Source organism: Triticum aestivum, chromosome 3B (assembly GCF_018294505.1).
Source record: "Triticum aestivum cultivar Chinese Spring chromosome 3B, IWGSC CS RefSeq v2.1, whole genome shotgun sequence".
Lineage (NCBI taxonomy): Eukaryota > Viridiplantae > Streptophyta > Magnoliopsida > Poales > Poaceae > Triticum > Triticum aestivum.
In genome coordinates this window covers 686,561,888-686,584,202 of record NC_057801.1, presented here as the reverse complement: position 1 = coordinate 686,584,202, position 22,315 = coordinate 686,561,888, and positions in this window count along the sequence as shown.

Sequence of the window (22,315 nt, the reverse complement as noted above, 5' to 3'; positions counted from 1 at the left end):
GGGGGAGGGGGGTTTGGGGAATATTTGGCCGAAGGGCGGTTGAATCGAATTTGGGGGGAATTTTTGTGTGGGGGGGAGGATTTTCGCGCGGTGGGCGGGGGGAGTTTGGCGCATGGTCGGTTTCTCCAAGTGTAGTCCCACGTGTCAGTGAAGAGGCAAGCCGAAGCGCGTTCCATTTGCGTGAGCCGTGTGAAGGACCGAACGTGTGTGGGGTGCAATGCGACCGCCTTTTTTCCTTTTAAACTAGGTGCTTCACCCCCTAAAAAAAATGTTGCTTCGCGCGATCCATCGATTCTACTACTAGTAATCCGGTAATCCCAACTAAAATGACGCGGCCGGGTCTTTTCCCACGCGATATGCTGGGAGGTTGGCTTAGTTGGTTTTTTTAGATTTGTCTCGGTTCAATAAAAAGCAGAGTTGGTGATGATGGTGTGCCTGTCATCCTGCAATATGGGCCGTCTGATCTATATCTAACGGATAGGAAGGAAACTATGACAATTTACCCACACTCCTCTCCACATTTGCAGATAAGGCTTTCCCTCGTTCATCCTTTTCTCCCACAAGATCTTGATCTTCCGTGCACTAGTACTCCTACAATATGTATATTATTGTGAAAGTTCATATACACCGGCCGAGATTAATGCAAACACGGCAGATTTTCATTACATTTCGAACTTTTATAAGACAAAAAAATAAAAGAAACCCGACCCTAAACCTATTCTATGGCGGCGACCAACGTCCTCCATCTGCGATCTCTATGTACGGGGGCGGGGTTCAAGACCCGTGAAGTGAAGGTGCGGTCTCCGGCGAGGAAGAGTAGAACACGGGATACAGACTGGCCAATTGGCACACCATGCCCTGCCGCCTCCCATGCCCCATCCTCGGAGGAGTCCCCGACCTCGGCGGTGCCAGACGTTGGACGGCGGCAAGTAGGACGCGTGGCTGACGGTGCTCCCGTCATCGGCCGCCAGCGTGGCCACCGCTTGTGCGGTCGCGTCCGCGTCCGGCTACGCCGCTCTTGCGTTGTGAGAGGCGACTTGAGCGAGGGCGGCAACCTCGAGCTTCATCCTCGAAGACAAGCTCTCCCGCAGAGCATCCACACTTGCGGTCATGGCAGATGTGCTGTCAGGTAGGAGGACGATGCGCTATGGTGTGGAGGTTAGCTGGGCGTTGCCGCTTTAAGTAGCACATTCCGGTGAGGCCAAGCGTCCAGGTGCATCATTAAGTCGCCGGAGTTGGTTCCTCGGGCATCGAGCCTCTTAACAACGACATACGAACGAACGGCATGAATGCGGGCAGCTGGCGCCGGCTGGGAACGCACCGCGCGATGGTGCGAGGGACGAGGGCTTTGGTGTGCCAGGATAGTCAGTTGCGGTCGTGGCAACGTTGGAGATGCCCTTTGCTCGAATGCGATCCCCGCATGTCATTGAAAAAGCAAGACGACCTGGCATGGTCTCAGGTCCAGAGGATGCAGTTGGCCGTGCTACACCACTCCACAGACGCATCACGGCGCCCCGTGCATCCGCGACGAGCCGAGTGTTGGGGTGTGTTTGGATTGTGGCCAAAGTGCACCTTACCAAAAATTTGGTCATGACCCAAAGATTGGTCTTTGTTTGGATGGTTGCCATTTCTTTGGCATGCCAATGAACTCTAGCCAACTCTAGTTCATTTTTCTTGACAATGTCGGCCAAATCATGGGCAACCAATACCTCAACCAAGATTTTGGCTACCCAATGCTTTGATGGGGCAACCTTGGGCACAAACCAAACATACCGTTGGTCGTGCCACAGCACAAATGCCACCCTCGGCACACTGAAACCGACCGTGTCTATCGACGATATGAGCGTGTCGCTCACCGCGGTCGCCGTGTCCAGAGGCGGTGCTAGAGATGCGCCCCGTTGTTGGCCCCAAAGACCCACATGAACGGTTGTCGGTGGAGAGGAGGTCATGGGCCAGCTCCTCCATTGGACTAGTCTGCGCTACGTCGTCCCGACGGGTGTGCCCCACATGTCGGTTTCCCAGTTTTCCCGGCCATATTCGAGCGTGAGTGCTCCGCGTTGCGCATTAGGCCTTTCACTATGTAGGCCAAGCGAGACAACTTATTGTTTATTTGAGTCGTTCAAGTGTAATCATGTGGCGTTTGCTTATTTCTCATTCCTCTCCAACCCTCTTCTCCATCGATCATGTCGCCTTCCAGTCGAGTCCATCCTCCCGCATGCCTCATTTGAGCATTCCGCCGAGTATCATTCGCATGTACCCACCTTAGTCCTCTTTCTATAGATCTCCGGACCCCGAGATGAAATCGAGAGGGAACGAGTGGGGGCACATGATACCTAAGGCGGATTCAAAATTTTGAACCGGTGATCATAGCATCCGCAAATCATATATAAAGGGTACTCAATGTTCGTTTCGTTTTTGAACGTACAATATACTCCCTCCTATCCTTTCTACCTTACATATAAGTTTTATGTGTAGTCAAAGTATCTCTACTATGATAAAAAAAGGTATCAACATTCAACAACGCCCAATCAATATTGTTAGATTCATACGTACTCCTAGATTTGTACTCGAGATGGTTTCCAATTTGACTATTGACAAGATTAATAGTACTCCTTTCACATAGGTGAGTAAGTCATCTTAGGATGTGCACCGTGACCAAGGAGGAGGGGAAAACGAGAGACATTGATGTTTATTTCCTAATTAATAGTATTGCATGCAATGAACTAACCACTGCATGTCATGTTTGATAGTCTCAGGTCGTTAAAAGCATGCACACCCTCATCTCTTATTGGTTCATATGTCAAGAAACAAGAAACGAGGTAGAAGTTAAGGCACCGCGCCTACGTGTTTTGGGATTATTTGGTTTTCGTAAGATGACTTACACACCTTGATGGAGGGAATACATGAGATGTATAATGTGAAAATTATATCATTGGAAACTCCTTTCACATACGAAATTGACCATATGCTTTGTGTAAGTTGCATGTCATATATTATTACTCTAACATTTGGTCAAAGTTAGCCTCGAAAAACGCATTAGACCCTGTATGCTTTGTGTAAGTTGCATGTCATATATTATTACTCTAACATTTGTGTAAGTTGCATGTCATATACTATTACTCTAACATTTGGTCAAAGTAGTATAGTGGAAGTGGATCCTATGACGTAGGTATCCCTGCCTTAACCTCCCCTTCGGTCACTTACTGGCAGACCATGCTTGCTAGGCCCCGCATGTTAGTTACTCAATGGGTTCAGCCACGTCAGGGGATCCTCATCCGTAGTATACTCCCTCTGTTTTTATTTACTCCGCATAAAATGGAGGGAGTAGTGGTATAATAAATGATGCGGGCGGGGGAGGGGGAGGGACGTCGGTTTGCTCTCAACTGTGGTCCCACAAGCGAGCAAAAACACAAAACGAAGCGCGTTCCATTCGGTGAGTGATGTGGAGGGTCCAGCGTGCCGGGCTGCAACCGAACGCGACAAGAGCGATGTACAGTCAAAACCGATTGACCGGTCGTCACCGGAACCACTATTCACACCAGAACCTTCGCTGCTCGGCCTACGCCAGCCACTGCCCTAAAACCACACCAAATCTCCAGCCCATTCCCCCACCTTTCGATCCCCTAGCCCGCATCAAGCGTCCCCTAGTTCGCCGGAAAGCCATGGTGCGCCGCAAGATCACTTACTACAAGATGCTGACGCCGGAGCGCCGCGCAGAAATCGCGGCGGCGGTCGGTGCCACAGACCTCTGTTCCCAAGCTCGCTTTGCGGCGGGCCAATCCCCGAGTTCTTTGGAGCCAAGCTACGAGGAGGAGGAAGCCGATCCAATGTTCACTGCGGAGGTCGCAGCGCAGAAGGCCCCCGATGGGTATGAGACGATGGACGTTGACTTCGTGCCGGCGTCCGAGTCCCCCATGGTGCAGGCGGACTAGCGGTTCAACATGGCGATACTAAAGGAGGACCGAGAGACAGAGGCTCAAGTCGACGCGGAGCGCGTGCATGCCGCTGCCATCGAGGCTCTCCTGCAGGCGGAACCGGATGTCGTGGATGTGAACCGGGCGGCGGAGGCTCAACTTGAGGCGGAGCGCGCGGATGCCGCTGCCATCGAGGCCCTCCTGCAGGCGGAACCGAACGTCCTGGACATGAACCGGGCGGCAGAGGCTCGACTCGACGCACAGGGCGCGGATGCCGCTCTCATCGACGCCCTCCTTCGGGCGGAACCGGAAGTCCTAGACTTGAACCGGGCGGCAGAGGCTCGACTCGACGCGGAGCGCGCGGATGCCGCTCTCATCGACACCCTCCTGCAGGCGGAAGCGGAAGTCCTGGACTTGAACCGGGCGGCGAAGGCTCGACTCGATGCGGAGCGCGCGGATGCCGCTGCCATCGAGGCCCTCCTGCAGGTGGAACCGGACGTCCTCGACTTGAACCGGGATGTGCTCTCATCCGTGCAGAGCGCCCGCATGCTCCGCTTGTACGAGTAGCTGGAGGCTGAGGACAACCACGATGCGGAAACACACGTCGGCAGCGACGGCTGGTTCACGCCGGCAGCCAAAGACGACGAGGCCGTCTCTTTCCGCGAGCAGTGATAGTTTTTCTTTATGTTGTTGTTTTTATTATTATGGATCTTTTGCTGTGTAAAAACATACTATTTGTTATGTAAGTCGCCTGAGTCTACCATTTCAGGCGGTTGGATGAATATCCTACGTCTCTTAACCCTTCTTTCCTTCTTCCTCACCTCTTCTTCTTCCCCAACAGACCACCGCACGGGCCGTACGGATACTCCGGTTGGATAAACATACTCTATGAACAAAAATTATGTGTCATCGATAGGATGGCTGAGTTTGGTTTGTTCACATGCGACAACACGTGTCAGTGAGGGTGCGTTCCCTTGGTTGGGTTTGCGGCGTGCAGGAGCGAAGTGTGAGGGTGCGGTGCGACCGCGGCGTGCAGGAGGAACTGTGTGAGGGTGCGGTGTGACAGCGACAGCCGTGCGCAAGTGTACCTCCTTCTTATTTTGAAAAATTTAGGCAAGCTTGGCAAAAATGTGTGGCGAAGTTTGGCAATGCAAGGCCTAGACCCAAACAAGATAAGTACGTACTACCTCTGTCCGGGTTTATTGGTCCCCATTGTATTTCGTGCCAAATTTTGACCATAGATTAAACTAAGAAAATGTTAACGCATGTCACCAAACATTATATTTTTCAAAACTATGTTCAAATACGAATCCAATGAGATAATTTTTCTTGACATGCATTAACATTTTGTTAGTTAAATCTTTAGTCAAAATTTGGCACAAACTATAAAAGGGACCTATAAACTAGGACAGAGGTAGTACGTACTAGGAGTACTAGTGTTAAAAAAGAAAGGCAGGGTTTTCCTTTGATACAAATCCTCGTTTCACGTGTCAATTAATGCGTATTTTTTTTTCTAAAAAGACCAAAGAGCTAACTATCTCACTCCTCATCGCTTGATTAATGCAGCGCCATGCAAACGAACCTTCTCACTTCCGCATGCATGCAGGGGATATTAATGTCCTTGGTTGCTAACCCCATCAATTTTGCCTCGATTAGTGTTAGTGGCCCGTTGCAAATTGTAATTTTGATATACTGGCCTTGTGTACAAAAAAATGGAGGTAGTAACTATTTGAATTCCTTGCCCATTGCGGTGACGTCAACGACTTTTTTTTATGGTTTGGCGAAGTGCGTTCGACGGAGAACACCATTGAGGGAGACCACGGTAAGTCGTTCACAAGTGCCGCCTGCAAGTCGAGACAACCGCCTTATTTGCATCTAGGAAGTCCTTTACTAGTACTACTACTAGGAGTACTAGTGCGGTGAGATGGTTTCTCGAAGAAGACGATGGAGAAGCGGAGTCAGCGAAGAGTGAAATGATAGTTGCTTCGTCCGTGCTTTGTGATTTGACGCCTCACTGCTTTGTGATTTGTGATAGAAGGGACAGGGGAGTAGACTCTATGCTCTATACTGTACTACTCCTACATGCGTCCAAGCATGGGAGAAAGAGGAGAGGCGTTGCATTTTTCTATTCCTTCAATCAATCAATCAATCAGGGAGCTTCGGTTCCATCTTTTTGGCTTTGGCAACGCCGTCCACAATGGTTCCCACGATGCCAAAAGCTATTTTCACATTTGGCTACACATTGTGGATGCCCTTAACTGTACCACTTGGTTTTGCTCCTGTGTGCTATCTATACAAATCTCAATTATACTGATCTAAAAATTATAGAATCAAAGATTAGTAAAAAGGAGGTGATTTTGTCGCGCGGATGGCGGGGGAGGTTTCTTATTTTCAGAGGACGTTGTCCTAGCGGTTTGCTAACATGCGGTCCACGTGTCAGTGCTTTACCAAGCTGATCCGCGTCCCACATGAGGCAGAACAACGGCAGAAGCAACACGTGGTTAAGTTGAAGAAGATGAGGGAGAAGCGACCAAGCTGATCCGCATCCCACATGAGGCAGAAAAACGGCAGAAGCAACACATGGTTAAGTTGAAGAAGATGAGGGAGAAGCGGATTCAGCAACGAGTGAAATGATGGTTGCTTCGTCCCTCCAACTTCTTTTTTTAGCATTATTACTTCGTCCCTCCAACTTAACTGCGGGAAAGGTGCAACTTTGTGATTTGACGCCTCATTGATCATTACTACGCCGGCGCCATGACTAGGGTGCTTCACCCGGCTGCTCTGCACTGTATTCCGGTATGGCACGTGGACCCGGTAGCTTGATGTCCCACATGTCGGCGAAAGGGACTAGAAGATTTATGAAAGCGAGCGCTCCACTCTTACGACGGAGGAGTAGACGACACGACGGCCTAGTGAACTGTCACTTGTACTGTATAGTACTATAGTTTTGCTATTTCGCACGATCCATCGATACAAACCTGATTAAACAGGAAAGGGCGGGATTTTTCCCGCGCGGTAGATGATACTGGCCATACATTTCAAAGGAAATTTTAATGTATGCAAACTAAATAATTATAAGTAACAATATGATATCTAGTAAAACTAAAAACACATATGATTTATTGTGTTAGAGTGTAGTAGTAGTGTTGTATTGCATAGCTGTTAGATGTAACATGCGAGAACGTGTAGAGATGTAGTTTTAGAGGGCCTACAGACAAAAAAGCGTAGTACGGTCACCGAACTTCAGAATAAGCTGATTTCGGTCACTATATACGTTTTGCGGTGATTATCCGGTCACTTGCTCACAGTTCAGCATCGGATTGCACTCTGTTTACCGGCCAAATAGTTTGCGTGGCGCCATGTTGACTAGTTAAATTAACCATGTTCCTTGTGGGTCCCACTTGTCAGTTCGCATAGGGAAAAGGTCAGATAAACACAAATTTACGCTGGTGCGACAAGGCTCCAACCCGTGCGCGGGAATCACCTGGTTGTGTATGTGTCTGTCAGGGCCTGATGTGTGTGCATGCACGTGTAGGTTGAGCACTTGAGCATGAGAGTGTGTGTTGGTCGTGTGGTGTACTGGTGTGTGCATGCATGCGTGCGTGTGTGCGTGTGAGTGTTGCGTGCGTGCGTGGCTGCGTGTGTACGTGTGAGTGTTGCGTGCATGGGTGGGTGCATGTGTTTGTGTGAGTGTTGCGTGGATGGAGTTCGTGTGCATGCGTGTGTGTGTGTATAATCACCACACCAGCTCCTGTGTGTTAAAACAGACGGCCCAGTATACCAATACAAGGCCACCTTGTCCGCTGTGCCCACGGTCATGACTTCGCACCACCGTCAAAATATTTTTTTGTGTTTGTTTTCATTCTTACTAGCAAGATGCCCGTGCGTTGCACGTAACATCAAGATGCATTTGTATGACTTTTTTATCTTGTGATAGAAAAGGATGAACGAGGGAAGGCCTTATTTGCAAATGGGGAGAGGTGTGTGGGTACCTTTTTGCAAAACTGCCATAGTTTCTTTCCTATCCGTCAGATATAAATCGGACGGCCTATATTGCAGGATGGCAGGCACACCATCATCACCAACTCTGTTTTTTTATAAGAGTGCATTTTAAGTATTTTATAATAGTGTAGATGTAGAGTAGATACAAGTCGACAGGTGGGCACGATGTTAGTGAGATAATGTGATGCAACACTAGATCAGGTGCCACGTGGAGCGTTCAACTGGTCAACTAGTCATGTCATGAGCAAATACAAAGTTGTACGGTGAGCCCGTGACTGTATAATAACCACTAAACGTAAACGGTGACCGTAATGAGTGGATTATGAAGTCCAATGTATGTATCGTGCTTTCACTTCAAATATAATGATCGTGATTGCATATATCGCAAGAGAAAGATGAAACACGCGTGAATTTTCTGGGGGCTTACTTTTAGAGGATATGGAGATAGTTTTGTGTGCATACGTGAAAGGGCCATATAGGGGGGTATGCAATGGAGAGAAAGATGCTCTTCGTTTCTCTTTATTATGACTAACTTTGTATATAGTATAAAAATATACAAATTCACAGTGCGGAATAAATATCATTGTGGGCACAATGCAATGCAAATTAGCGTTCGTACTCCTCCATATAACTTTGTAATGTTGTATATATGTAGAAACTCTAAAATAATTTTTTGGCCACACTTTATTCAAAAGGAATGTTGTATGCGAAATAAACGTGAAGAGAGGGCTTTTTAGATCAATGGGGTACGTGATGTAACATGTGTGAATGTGTAGTTGATGCATTTGGCGGGGCCTAGAGAGGTATGTGTGTGTATTACGTATTCGAGAGAGGCATGGATAGAGGGGCCGACGGGGGTGGGGGTGGGGGGGGGATAGCACGAGAAATGAGGGTGGTCTAGAGAGAGAGACGAATATGATGTCACGACAAGAGATTCCATTCCCTTGAGTGTGTATATGCAAGGGGGGAGGGAATAGAGGCACCAGGAGAATTTTTCTGTGTGTGTGGTGTTTGTGTTGGTATGTGTGGGTGTGAGAAGATAATGAGACGTGGGGGTAGAGGGTGTGTCACCGCGTGAGGTACGGTGGGTCGAGGTGAGGCCCTTTGTTCGGTTCCGTCCTGTGCCACATTGGTCGGCCCATGACACATTTAGGAAGACCCATGGATGACTAGTCATACAAGACAAAGATAGCAGAATTGTGAAGGACTCTGTGTCCACTGACAAAGCCGGCTAGGATTTGTAACCCTAGGTTCTCGGACTAAGGTAACCCCTCTATCTCTGATATTACTATTCATCCAACCTAACTTTAAGGGGCATCCTACAGAATGCTCTGCTAGAATCATACTCGTCGATTAGGAAGAGAGGTGTGAGATAATGCGTGAGAGACAGGCGTAAAGATAATGTGCGTACATGAGACACGTAGGCAGGTCCATGTATATAGAAAGGGTCGATGAGGATTGTGCGTGTGTATGTTTGCGAGAGGAAGAGTGCTTGTGATAAAGGTTAGTGAAAACAGATGTAAATCGTTACGAGAGGGAGGGAGGGTTATATCTGGAGAATGTGTGCGAGAAAGACACCTCGGGAGAGAGTGTGTGAGAGACCACCGATGGAGAGTGAAACTACACGTAAAAGACTGCTCTACACATTGATTAAAGATATAAATTGTATCCAAATATTAGGATGGGATCATGATATTTGCAAACCGCATAAGGAGCGGTCATTGATCCATCAGACATCTTGATTCTATCGAATTTGAGCATGTCTATGTTATTATTCGACACAATTGATCCACATAGTTCGTATTTTGAACTCCAGACAATGCATCACTTTAGCAATCGAATATAAACGTGAGTATAGTTCATGTTGTGTGTGTAAAGCACATTATACATACGAAAGTTACACAATGGACATTTATAAATAGCTACCTATGAACTAGTATACATTTGAATTCAACCTAAGGTGGTTTAAAAAAATCGAATTCAACATGAAGTCCATTCAATTATTTGAATTTGATATCATGGTTGTAAACCATACCTAAACTATGGGGGTACCAATCTTTGCTCTGATTTTGTACATAATAGCATATGTAGTCGTGTACAAAATAGATTCAAGTTTAGCTCCTCCATTCCAAAATAATCGTAGTTATAAGATTTTCAAGTGTCAAAATTCAAAAGGACGCGGATAATTTAATGAGGTTTTCAAACATACGAGGTCAAATATAACGTTGTCTATTTAGGTCAATCCTCATAGTTCAAGAGTACTCTAAACGTGAATGCTTGTGTTTCAAAATTTCGAACGAAGCGCCAAAAGAGCCTCCACTCGCCCAAAACCGCGTGAGACCAATGTTTGGTTGTACAAGGAAATTACTTTTTTAATAACTCCGACCTGTGAAACCTACCGGCCCGACGTCCAAAGGTCTAAACCGGGGTAGGTTTGTAGCTTCATCTAGACACCACGCAACCGCCTCCGAAAAACATTCATACACAATGGCCGCCTAAGCACACATGCGCGCGGCCGAAATTGCTCCCGCCCACTACTTGGTACACCTAGGATTACCATCCTACCCCCGACCCACAGTAGGTCCGAATTTTAAGAGGGGGGCAAAGTTTGTACTTTCCCCAAATTTCAAACAAGCGCGTCCCATCTTCTGTTCAAAAAAGCCAAAAACAAGCGCGTCCCAGACCGAAACATGATTCCCCCCCACCCGTCCGATTCCCCATTCGTATTCCGTGGGTGCCAAAACTACCTCTCCACCAGCCGCGAAACCCCCGCATCTCCGTCCGCCACCCCATCCCACCCATCAACCGCTGCCCTCCTCCATCACGCTGGAGCCGATACCCCGATGTCGTCGTCCACCGCAACCTCAACCGCAACGCCCTCCACGGCTAGTAGTTGAAGCCGAGGCCGAGCCGTCCGTACCCGAGCCAGTTCAACCATGCCGTCCTGCGCCTCACCGCTGCCGCTCCAACTTCGCCACCCTCCACCGCACCGGAGTTGTTCCTGCTACGCCGTCCTTCGCCGCCTCGGATCTACTTCCCCTCCGCCGACATGCAGCCATGGCAACACAGTCAACAATTTGGCCATGGGTTCGTCCAAGCCTGCACCCTCCAGAACATCAGTTTCCCCAGTAAAAACAAGAAGATCGGCGCGACATGTGGAGGTGACCACACCGGCAAGCGAAGAAGGTACTCCTCTTCCCTTATTCATGCAAATCTTACGTCTCTGCTTGCACGGTATTCATCCCACAGAAGACACTAATTGACCGCTTCTTCTTGATACTAGATGTTCCTAGTAACTCGCAATGCACAAGGTTTCTCCTCATATACTATTTCACCTTAGCTAGAGGTCCGTCGCCCCCCTGAATTTCAATTTCTGGCCAGTTGATTCCCAATTAACGGAAGCATTCCCCGTCGTAACAGGTGCTAGTACGACTATTATGCCGGGGAAGCAGCGCCTTGGTGTCTACTGGCGCCCGATCTGGAGGTCGGCCGGGATTAAAGGGATGGCTTGGGGGCGCTGCCAAGCACGGCGGTGGTGTGAGGTCGATGGGAGGGCGGGGCGGCGGAGGCACGGGTCTGGGCCGGTGGTCGCTGCGGTTCGTGAAAGATCATCAACAGTGACTGGCAGGAGGTAGACGAAGGCCATCTGCCCGTTCCTTATAGATCGGACGGTTCATTAAAAAAATCGACTAACCTATTTATTTTCAGTCGACTGTTATCTTAGATATGACCACATGTGGGGGTGTGCTGGAGGAGTACCTGCATTTCCTGTGCTCATATATTACAAAATCATACGGAGTAGAATCTAATTTTGTTTGCCATGCAATGTTGTAGAGCTATCATATGTCTCCTGTCATTTATTTTTAAGCCACCTGCTATCTGCTACTTTTATAGTGCACTAGTTCTGCACACACTTCACCCATGCTCTCACTATTGTGTTTTTATGCAAGGGTATTTCAGACTCTCCTGCCGAAAGAGAAGAAGCAAAGAAAAGAGAGAAGTCGCTCCAGCTTGGTATACGGGTAGGCAAGACACGTTACAATGCTATAAAGGGTGCAGTGTCAGCAGATGGAGACGGTAAACGTAGCTCTGTAGTTGATGACCTCGCTCGCAATGAACCACCATCCCAGGTGCTTGCTTTAACTTCGCGGTGTCATATGTGGTTGCATGTTGGTGTCTAGCTTGTATTCAAAAGGTTGAAGTCGGTCTTTATTAAGATAAGGAAAGATATTTTTTACATGAACCACCATCCTGTGAGCACCAGAAGACAAATAGCTAGTCAGGGCACTGGCCGAACCAGTGACAAGCCCAGCAAAGATAGGCATCACCTGGAAGCCAACTAAAAAGCTGCGATGGTGGCGAAGCAGCCCGCCTCCCACCAGGCTCTCAGGTCCTAGATGATCATGTTCACCACTCCAGCCAGATGTCTAGCTTGTATTGCTTCCAATTTGGTTAAATTGCATCTGCTTAGCTTACACATTATACTTTGAATATGACATGCCTTTCTGTTTTTGGTACATACTAGTACATCTGTGTATTAACCATGTTCTTACATCAAACTAATGTTCTTGTGGATCCCTCATCAATCACTTATGACGAGGCAGGCAGGCAAGGGGACTACTCCTCATTTAAAGAATGCAGCGTCAGCCTCCCGACATGATTCTCAAGAAACAGAAATGCTAGATGAAGATAGTGAACATAGCTCTGTAGTTGATTACAACATTTCCCCTACACTAGCATTGTAGGTGCTTGCTCTAACTTGGCAGCGTGATATGTGGTTGCATGTTGCATATGGTGTCTAGATTGTAATTCTTCCAATCTGGTTAAACCGCATGTGCTAGTCTGCTTAGCTTATACTCCTGTAAATGTGACATTATACCTGTTAATGTGACATGGCTTCCTGTATTTAGTACATAGTACATCTGTCTATTAAGCATGTCCTTACATAAAACTATTGTTTTTGTATCCCGCATCAATCAATATGACGAGACATCTTTAGTATATGCAGTGCGATATTAGTTGCATCTTTCATATGATTTATAGCATGCACTGCTTATAATATGTTGAAATTCCATTTATGATGGGACGCTTTTAACTTGGCAGTCATATTGGTTGCATCTTTCATGTGGTGTCTAGCTTGCATTGCTTCTTATTTGCTGGAATGGTTTCTGCTTAGTTTACACAAACAGTTGTGAACATGCCATGCCGTCCTGTTTTTTGTACATATTCCATCCTGGTATCATGTGTTTGCCTTACATCAAAGTAGTGATTGTCAATATCATGCATGAATGAGTTCTAAAGAGAGAATTTTATTGCTTTTTCTTGTCGGTTTTACTTGACAATTCAAAATCAGTAAAGCGGAAGGAAGTTAGCAAGGCAGCGGATAAAGGTGCTCCTTCCAAACGGAGGGCCTCTACAGTTTCTACTCCTCCACACCCCCAAGATGATTTCCAAGACAACACATGCACAGACACTCAACAAAGTTGTGTTTATGATGAGCACGTCTCCCCTAGTGCAGCATCACTGGTGCTCCCTCTAACTTGGCACTGTTATATGTGGTTGCATGTTATGTGTGATGTCTAGCTTGTATTGCTTCTAATTTTGTTGAATTCCATCTGCTTACTTTACACATTATACTTGAATAAGACACGTGTTCCTGTTTCTAGAACATACAATATCTGTCTATCACACCATGTTCTTACATCAAATTACTACTGTTGTGTAACCTGCAACAATCACTTATCATAAGACACGTTTGACTTCGGAGTGTGATATAGGTTACATCTCACATTCTTTTCTAGCTTGTACTACTAATTTGTTGAAATGGCACTTATGACGAGAACTTGGTAGAGTAATATTATTTGCATCTTTCATATGGTGTCTAGCTTTCATTGCTTCTAATTTGTTGAAATGCCTTCTCCTTAATTTACACATCATAAGCTGTGAATATGCAATGCTGTGAATATGCAATGGCACTAATGACGAGAGACCTCTAACATGGTAGTGTGATGTTGTTTGCATCTTGCATATGATTTATTTCTTATACTGCTTCACATTTGTTTAAACGCCATTTATGCTGAGACACTGTTAACTTGGCAGAGCGATATTTGTAGCATCTTTCATATGGTGTCTACCTTCCATTGCATTGCTTCTAATTTGGTGAAATGTCTTCTTCTTAGTTTACACATCATAGTTCTGGTTATCTCTTCTGTCCTGTTTTTCATACATATTACATCCTCCTATCATGTGGTTGTCTAACATCAAAGTTTTATTCGTCTGCATCACGCATCAATTTGTTCTGAAGAACTAAATTTTATTCGTTTTTCTTGTCAGCTTGACTTAACATGGCACAGAGAAAGAGGAAGAAACAGAGAATGGCAGGGAATGAGAAGCGGATGAATCCTGCAGATTCTGCTAGTACTGATGGTGCAATAGAAGGTGAAAGTCCAGTGGAAAATTCTACAAACACGGCATACCATGCTACACGAACTGCAAAAAAGCCAAACAGAAACAAATAGCTGCCACCAAACAAGCAGAGACAACCCTAGTTCTTGCAACACCTACCACAGTACTACCAGCTGCATGACATACTCGTGCGTCAACTGAGCTAGCAGCATGTTCCCAAGCCCCCTTGCCACCTGACACTACTTCCCAAGCACTCTTGACACAAGATGAGTTGGCAATATCAGATGAACCTTGTGAGCTTCAACAGCAAGAAGGTAGTTGCTGGAGTCAAGTTATAGTTGCATGCTTCTTTATATGTAGTCTCACAGTTTGATGTACACTAACACTTCCTATGTTTGTTGTTGGACTAGCACCTAGGCGCAAGAGGAAACAAACATCAGGGATAATGCTCGATAGGTTAACTAAATCTAGAGGAGGAAGAATGGAGATCCGTTTTGAGCTAGGTTTAAAAAGGCCACGTGATGCTACAGAGTCAGCCAAGTTAGTATCAGAGGCAGCGGTTGCCGTTAGGTGTCATGTACGTATCCTCCCAACATGGATTCAGTACAAGAATGACAAAGACGAAACCCAGTTCAACACCTTCCTCGACCATTTATCTGTAAGTATGGTTATGTATGGAAACTAGTAATATCGTCTTGCTCTCTCCCATACTTTCTAGGTTGCTGATAATGAGACTCCCATAATTTTCAACAGATGAGGTTCAAGTTGGATAGCCAAGATTATGCAACCAGACAAGCTTGCACCCATGTTTTCAAGTCTGCTCTGCGACAGTATCGGTATAACTTGAGGAAAACTCACTTTGAAGGCAAGGCTAACAGTGAACTTTCCCAAACATCTCTAGTGGAAAATATATCAGATGAAGACTGGAGGGGCCTTGTTAAACACTGGTATGATCCGAAGTATCAGGTACATTATATATATGTGATCAGATCACATGTTGAAGTCCTGTTGACGCACGTGCCACACAAATCTATCTTCTTGTAGGTGAACTGTTCAAAGAACAAGGCCAACCGTACGAAAGTGAAATTCCAACAGACGACAGGATCTTGTAGCTATATTGCACACTACGAGGCTCTTGTAATTAGCTGCTATTTCACTCTTTTCGTTGTACCATATTATCATATCTATATTGACTTGTTCGAAATGCAGAGGAAAGCCCGCAAGGACCAAAAAGTACCTAAACCAAATGCTGTGGAAATCTTCAAGGACTGTCACACCAGCAAGAAGAAGGGCATGACTACACCAGTCAAAGCCGCTGTTGTAAGTCCTTAATCCTCATGCCTTTTAACTACTACTTACTATGACTTGTGCCTTGAATTGCACGGTTTGCAGCCAATGTCTATTACTCTTTTCAATCTTATACACAATTGTCTTAGCGTATCATTGCACCTTACAATGTTTAAAAGGGAGGAGTGATGTTCCTTTGATCTTGACCCGTAATCTAGTTCCATGCTGGACTTGCCCACACAATGTTACAAGTGCCTGTTTGTCTGTTCTTAGTTGTTTTGTGATATGAATGATGTCATACTATGCTTACCGTATTATAAACTTCGTCTCTTTATCCTTAGCCCTCAATATAGTGTGAAGAAATAGACAATACATTAGCGATGGTACATGGTCATATGTTTGGAACCTGGTTTTATTATGTACTTTGCAATAAAATACAACTAATATTTTACATGGGTTCACCAGAATAAGTTCTGTATATAGACCAAAGCTATTTTGTTTGGTTTTGCTGCCTCCTTAATATCTTCTGTTCTGGTACTACTAATGTAAAACCTCAACTTTTCAGCGAGCTATGGAAAAAATGGTGGAACCGCCACCTTCTGAAGGTGGCGAGGCAACTATAACCGCAATGTCAACTCTTGCTACAGTGGGTCAGTACCTGTCTACTAACAGTGCCAAAAGCACGTTCCTGCGTAATACTGGGTTGGTTGTTAAGGCAATATCGTCCAAACTGCCTTATGATCAAGATATGCAAGCTCAAAGCAATGTTGTATCTGCGCTCCAGACACAAGTCCATTCCCTAACAGAGGCCCTTTGTGAAACAAGGTGAAACATTGCTCAGTATCATCAAGATATGCATGGTTTTGAAACCAGACTATCAGACATTTGCTATGTTGTTCAGGAGCCTAGGGGAAATGAAGGCGAGGGTTATGGTGTTCCATCGGACAATACAGCATGAAAACGTAACAGTCAGGTCAAATGAACCGAGCTTTTGAACTTCTAGTGGTGCATTTATCTGCTAGACTGTTAAGTTTTATGCCAACCTTCCTTTTGTTATATAGTTATAATTTGTTTTGGTGCGATACAAAATTTATTCTTAACGTGCAGCCACCGGCTGAAGAAAACAGTAAGCCATTTTTGTATAGTGTAGGGTGTTCCCTATATTTGCAATGGTGGCGATCTTTGATGCCGAGTGGATGTAATCTGTGCAATTGCCTTAATAGCCTAGCGTTAGTTTGGGCCTTATTTATTTCCTAGTCTTCTTTTTCCCTGGTTTGCTAGTGGCCGCAACTATCCATGGGTCTCCTACGGGTCGTCGATAAATGGGCTTGTAATCGGTGGGCCTTGGGCCATTGATAAATGGGCCTCGAGCCATCGGATAAATGGGTCTACATGGGCCGTAATTGGTATCGGCCCAGCACGGTAACGGGCCATTAACAGGCCGTAGGACTGCAAAAGCTTAATTCTGTCATAGGTATAATGGGTCGTTAATGGGCCAGAATATAGGACCGGCTGGCCAGAAACGGGCCGACTCTTGCCATGGGCCGAATTTGGCCCATTAGGGTAACATGCCAGTAACGGGCCGACTCTTGCCATGGGCCAAATTTGGCCCATTTGGGGAACATGCCAGTAACGGGCCGACTCTTGCCATGGGCCGAATTTGGCCCATTAGGGGAACATGCCAGTAACGGGCCGGAAGTAATCGAGGGCCGAAAAGGAGCCCAAGAACGTATGGGCCGTCAATAGGCCGAAAGCTAACACGGGCTGGAAACGGCCCATGTAAATCACGGGCCGTTAACGGGTACAAAGAAAATTACTGTTCATTATGGGCTAGAGTCACCGTGGGCCTGTAAAGGGCCGAAAGATACGAAGGCCTCATATGGGTCGAAAGACGTCATGGGCTATACATGGGCTGAAAGTGAAATGGGCTGGTGTTATATTCGACGGGCCACATGACGTTGTTGGGCCGATTTCCTTTAGTGCCTAACGGGCCGTAAAATGGGCTATTTGCGAAGAGACCGTTAACAGGCTTTTCATGGGCCAGCCCGTTAACTTTTGACCAAGTCAAACAGGCCGGCTTTGTAAGCTAAATGGGCCAGTGGTGGGCCGTGGCACATGTCGACATATCATAGGCGCCTATCTGACCCACTAACGAGCTGACACGTGTTTCGTCCGGCCAATAAGAATTTTACACATGGAAATTTCCCATTGGTCGGGGCTGCTAACGGGTTATCGGATCCAAAACCCGACCCGATAGCTTAACGGCATTCCGTTACGGTGGATGCCATGTGTCGGTCACCCTTGACGAAAGCACTTCTGTGACGAGCGATTTATCGTCATGGAAGTGGACACTTCCGTGATGATAATTTTGGTAATGTCATGTAACACTTCTACGACAACACAGGTATGACTATCTTGATTCTATCATAAATTTGTCATGGATGTACATGCATGAAACACTTCTATGACAACACTTCCGTTTCGATCTACTTGTTGCGGACGTGATGCCTATATACATGATCATGCCTAGATATTCTCATAACTATGCACTTTTCTATCAATTGCTCGACAGTAATTTGTTCACCCACCGTAATAATTATGCTATCTTGAGAGAAGCCACCAGTGAAACCTATGGTCCCCGGGTCTATCTTTTATCATATAAGTTTTCCATCTACTTTTATTTGCATCTTTTATTTTCCAATCTATATCATAAAAATACCAAAAATATTTATCTTATCATATTATCTCAATCAGATCTCACTTTTGCAAGTTATCGTGAAGGGATTGACAACCTCTTTATCGTGTTGGTTGCGAGGTTCTTGTTTGTTTGTGTAGGTGCGTGGGACTTTTGAGTAGCATCCTACTGGATTGATATGTTGGTTTTCAAAACCGAGGGAAATACTTACGCTACTTGATGCATCACCCTTTCCTCTTCAAGGGAAAAACCAACGCATGCTCAAGAGGTAGCACATAAGAAATCATATGATAAAATATGTATATGTTGCTGTTATAAGAATGATCATGATGCCCTCATGTCCGTATTTTATTTTATCGACACCGCTATCTCTAACATGTGGACATATTTTTTGATTTCGGCTTCCGCTTGAGGACAAGCGAGGACTAAGCTTGGGGGAGTTGATACGTCCATTTTGCATCATGCTTTTATATCGATATTTATTGCATTATGAGTTGTTATTACACGATATGTCACAATACTTATGCCTATTCTCTCTTATTTTACAAGATTAACATGAAGAGGGAGAATGCCGATAGCTGGAATTCTGGGCTGGAAAAGGAGCAAATATTAGAGACCTATTCTGCACAACTCCAAAAGTCCTAAAACTCCATGGAAGTTATTTTTGGAATTAATAAAAAATACTGAGCAAAGAAAATACCAGAGGGGGGCCACCCACCGTCCACAAGGGTGGGGGGCGCCCTACCCCCTGGGTGCGCCCCCTGCCTTGTGGGCCCCCTGGCAGCCCTCCGATGGCCATCTTCTTCTATATGAAGTCTTTTACCCTGGAAAAAATTATAAGCAAGCTTTCGGGACGAGACACCGCCGCCACGAGGCGGAACCTTGGCGGAACCAATCTAGGGCTCCGGCGGAGCTGTTCTGCCGGGGAAACATCCCTCCGGGAGGGGGAAACCATCACCATCGTCATCACCATCGATCCTCTCAGCGGGAGGGGGTCAATCTCCATCAACATCTTCACTAGCACCATCTCCTCTCAAACCCTAGTTCATCTCTTGTATTCAATCTTTGTCCCAAAGCCTCAGATTGGTACCTGTCGGTTGCTAGTAGTGTTGATTACTCCTTGTAGTTGATGCTAGTTGGTTTATTTGGTGGAAGATCATATGTTCAAATCCTATATGCATATTAATACCCCTCTGATTATGAACATGAATATGATTTGTGAGTATTTACGTTTGTTCACGAGGACATGGGAGAAGTCTTGCTATAAGTAGTCATGTGAATTTGGTATCGTTCGATATTTTGATGAGATGTATGTTGTCTCTCATCTAGTGGTGTTATGTGAACGTCGACTACATGACACTTCACCATTGTTTGGGCCTAGAGGAAGGCATTGGGAAGTAATAAGTAGATGATGGGTTGCTAGAGTGACAGAAGCTTAAACCCTAGTTTATGCATTGCTTCGTAAGGGGCTGATTTGGATCCATATGTTTCATGCTATGGTTAGGTTTACCTTAATACTTCTTTTGTAGTTGCGGATGCTTGCAATAGGGGTTAATCATAAGTGTGATGCTTGTCCAAGAAAGGGCAGTACCCAAGCACCGGTCCACCCACATACCAAACTATCAAAGTAATGAACGCGAATCATATGAGCGTGATGAAAACTAGCTTGACGATAATTCCCATGTGTCCTCAGGAGCGCTTTTCTCTATATAAGAATTTGTACAAGCTTGTCCTTTGCTACAAAGAGGATTGGGCCACCTTGCCGCACCTTATTTACTTTCATTACTTGTTACCCGTTACAAAATTACCTTATCACAAAACTATCTGTTACTGATAATTTCAGTGCTTGCAGAGAATACCTTACTGAAAACTGCTTGCCATTTCCTTCTACCCCTCGTTGGGTTTGACACTCTTACTTCATTTTATCTAAAGAAATAACATTCTTCAGACGAGCTTGGAGTTGATAGTTTTCACTACGCACATCTGTTTGAGTGAAATCACTCGGTTCAAGTGACAAAAAAGGGGGTCATATGATGGACAGTCGACGAATTATTACCTCCCATGGTGGCTGCGTCATCCTGGGCCTTCTTGAGATTCTTCTTGGCCAGCTCCAAATCTAAGTTGAGGCTGATCTGCTTCTTCTCCAGTTCAGCAAATTGAGCCCCAAGATCACAAGATTTCTGCGATCAGCAAATAAGATATGTCAGTCGACAGGAACAAAAGTCAATCACAGCGACAATTACTCTAAGACTACCGCCGAATCAAACATTCAACAGTAGTCTCGGGGACTAAACTCAGTGGGTGCACTTGGCGTGCCCCCGCTGGTCCGGTTTTCCACTCCGCATGGTCTGCCCAGCATGAGTATGCAAAAAAGAGAGAAAGAAGGCTTCTCAGACCCCAGTCGACTACCAGCAGTCAACCGCGGTCTCGGGGACTACACCCAGTGGGTGCACTCGGCATGCCTCCACTGGTCCGGATTCCACTCGGATCATGATATTTAACCAATTGAAAGAACAATGAAGCAACATTCGACAAAGACCCCCACCGTGTCAAACACCTGACGGTGGTCTCGGGGACTACACCTAGTGGGTGCACTCTGTGTACCCCCACTGGTTCAGAAAAACGCTCGACTCCACCTGGTTGATTCAAGTGGAAGAACTATTTAACACTAAGTCAGAACACTACACCCAGTGGGTGATTGGATGCGAGATACAGACCCATGATAGATGCACATATAGGTTCCAAAACGCTCATCCAAGGACACCTTACGAACAACGAAGCAACAAGTTGCAACTACCACTAGTTAAGAGACCAGTCGGAAACCAACTAACCTTGATGTTGGCTTGCAGAGCGGTGCTGGCATTGTAGGCAACCTGACTGGCCTCGTGCACCACCTTCATTTGTTCCATCACGAGGTTTGCCCGGAGAAGAGCCTCCCTAGAAGCACTCGGAGGGTCGTCTGGAGTGTGGTATGCAGCAAAGAGTGATGATGCCAGTACAGTTGGAGCGATCACAGGATCTGAAGCATGGAGTTGTGCAGGCGCGACAGAGACTTGAGCAGTCGACAGCGGATTGGCAAAGGTAACATTGGACCGAGCCGGATCTCAGGATTGCTGGACCACCGTCCCTGGTGCCGGTGTCGACTGAGGCACCTGACCTTTGGCCGTCCTCCTGCTTGAAGCCCTGTCCTCCTTCTCGTCTCTTTCAGAGGCACTTCTTCCTCATCATCCGGAAGGTCAATGACGTCTCGCGGGGCTGCAACACAAGGCAATCATAAGAGTACAATCGACAGATAATCCAGTCGACAAAAACAAAATTAAGATAGCAAGAGCGTACCAGCTTTGGAAGTTGTCGCGCCATCAGCCTCCTCATCACCCACGGCCTTATCAACATCCATGGAGATCGCAGAAGTCACGACACTGGAAAGTTCATAATCCGTTCGGTCAGAGCAGAAGTGTGAGTCGATAGAAAAGAAAACGCAGAAAGATAGAACACTCACCCAGAAGCAACAGGAACGTCCATCTTGATCTTGGGCAAGGTCTTCCGAGACTTTGAAGGGGCGACTTTGGGCTGCCTGGCGACTTTCTCTGTCGGCTCCGGAGTCGAAGTCCGAGTGCGCTTATGTGCTTGCGTACTCGGAGCCACAGTCTTGCCACGCCTGCCCGCCGGATCCTGGAGCTGCTTGGATCGACGCTCTGAGCGAGGTGGTGAGTCGACTTCCTCTTCGACGTCCGATTCATCGCTCTCCTCCTCCTCGTCATCGTCTGAGGACTGCCACTCGCCGCTTTCTTCAGCGCTGTCCGCTCCCTCCTGGTCTTGCTCCTGGGCTTGTTCACCATTGGGCATTGAGTGCATCTCAGTATAAACCTACAAAAAGTCAATCAAACATCAGTCGGATTCAGAAATAGTTACAAGACAGATTGAAGTACACTCGGTAGCAGAGATCAAACCTTGTCCGGCTGGTTGTCCGTGTCGAATGGATCGACTCTCCTGGCTCCCCTGGGGTTATCCT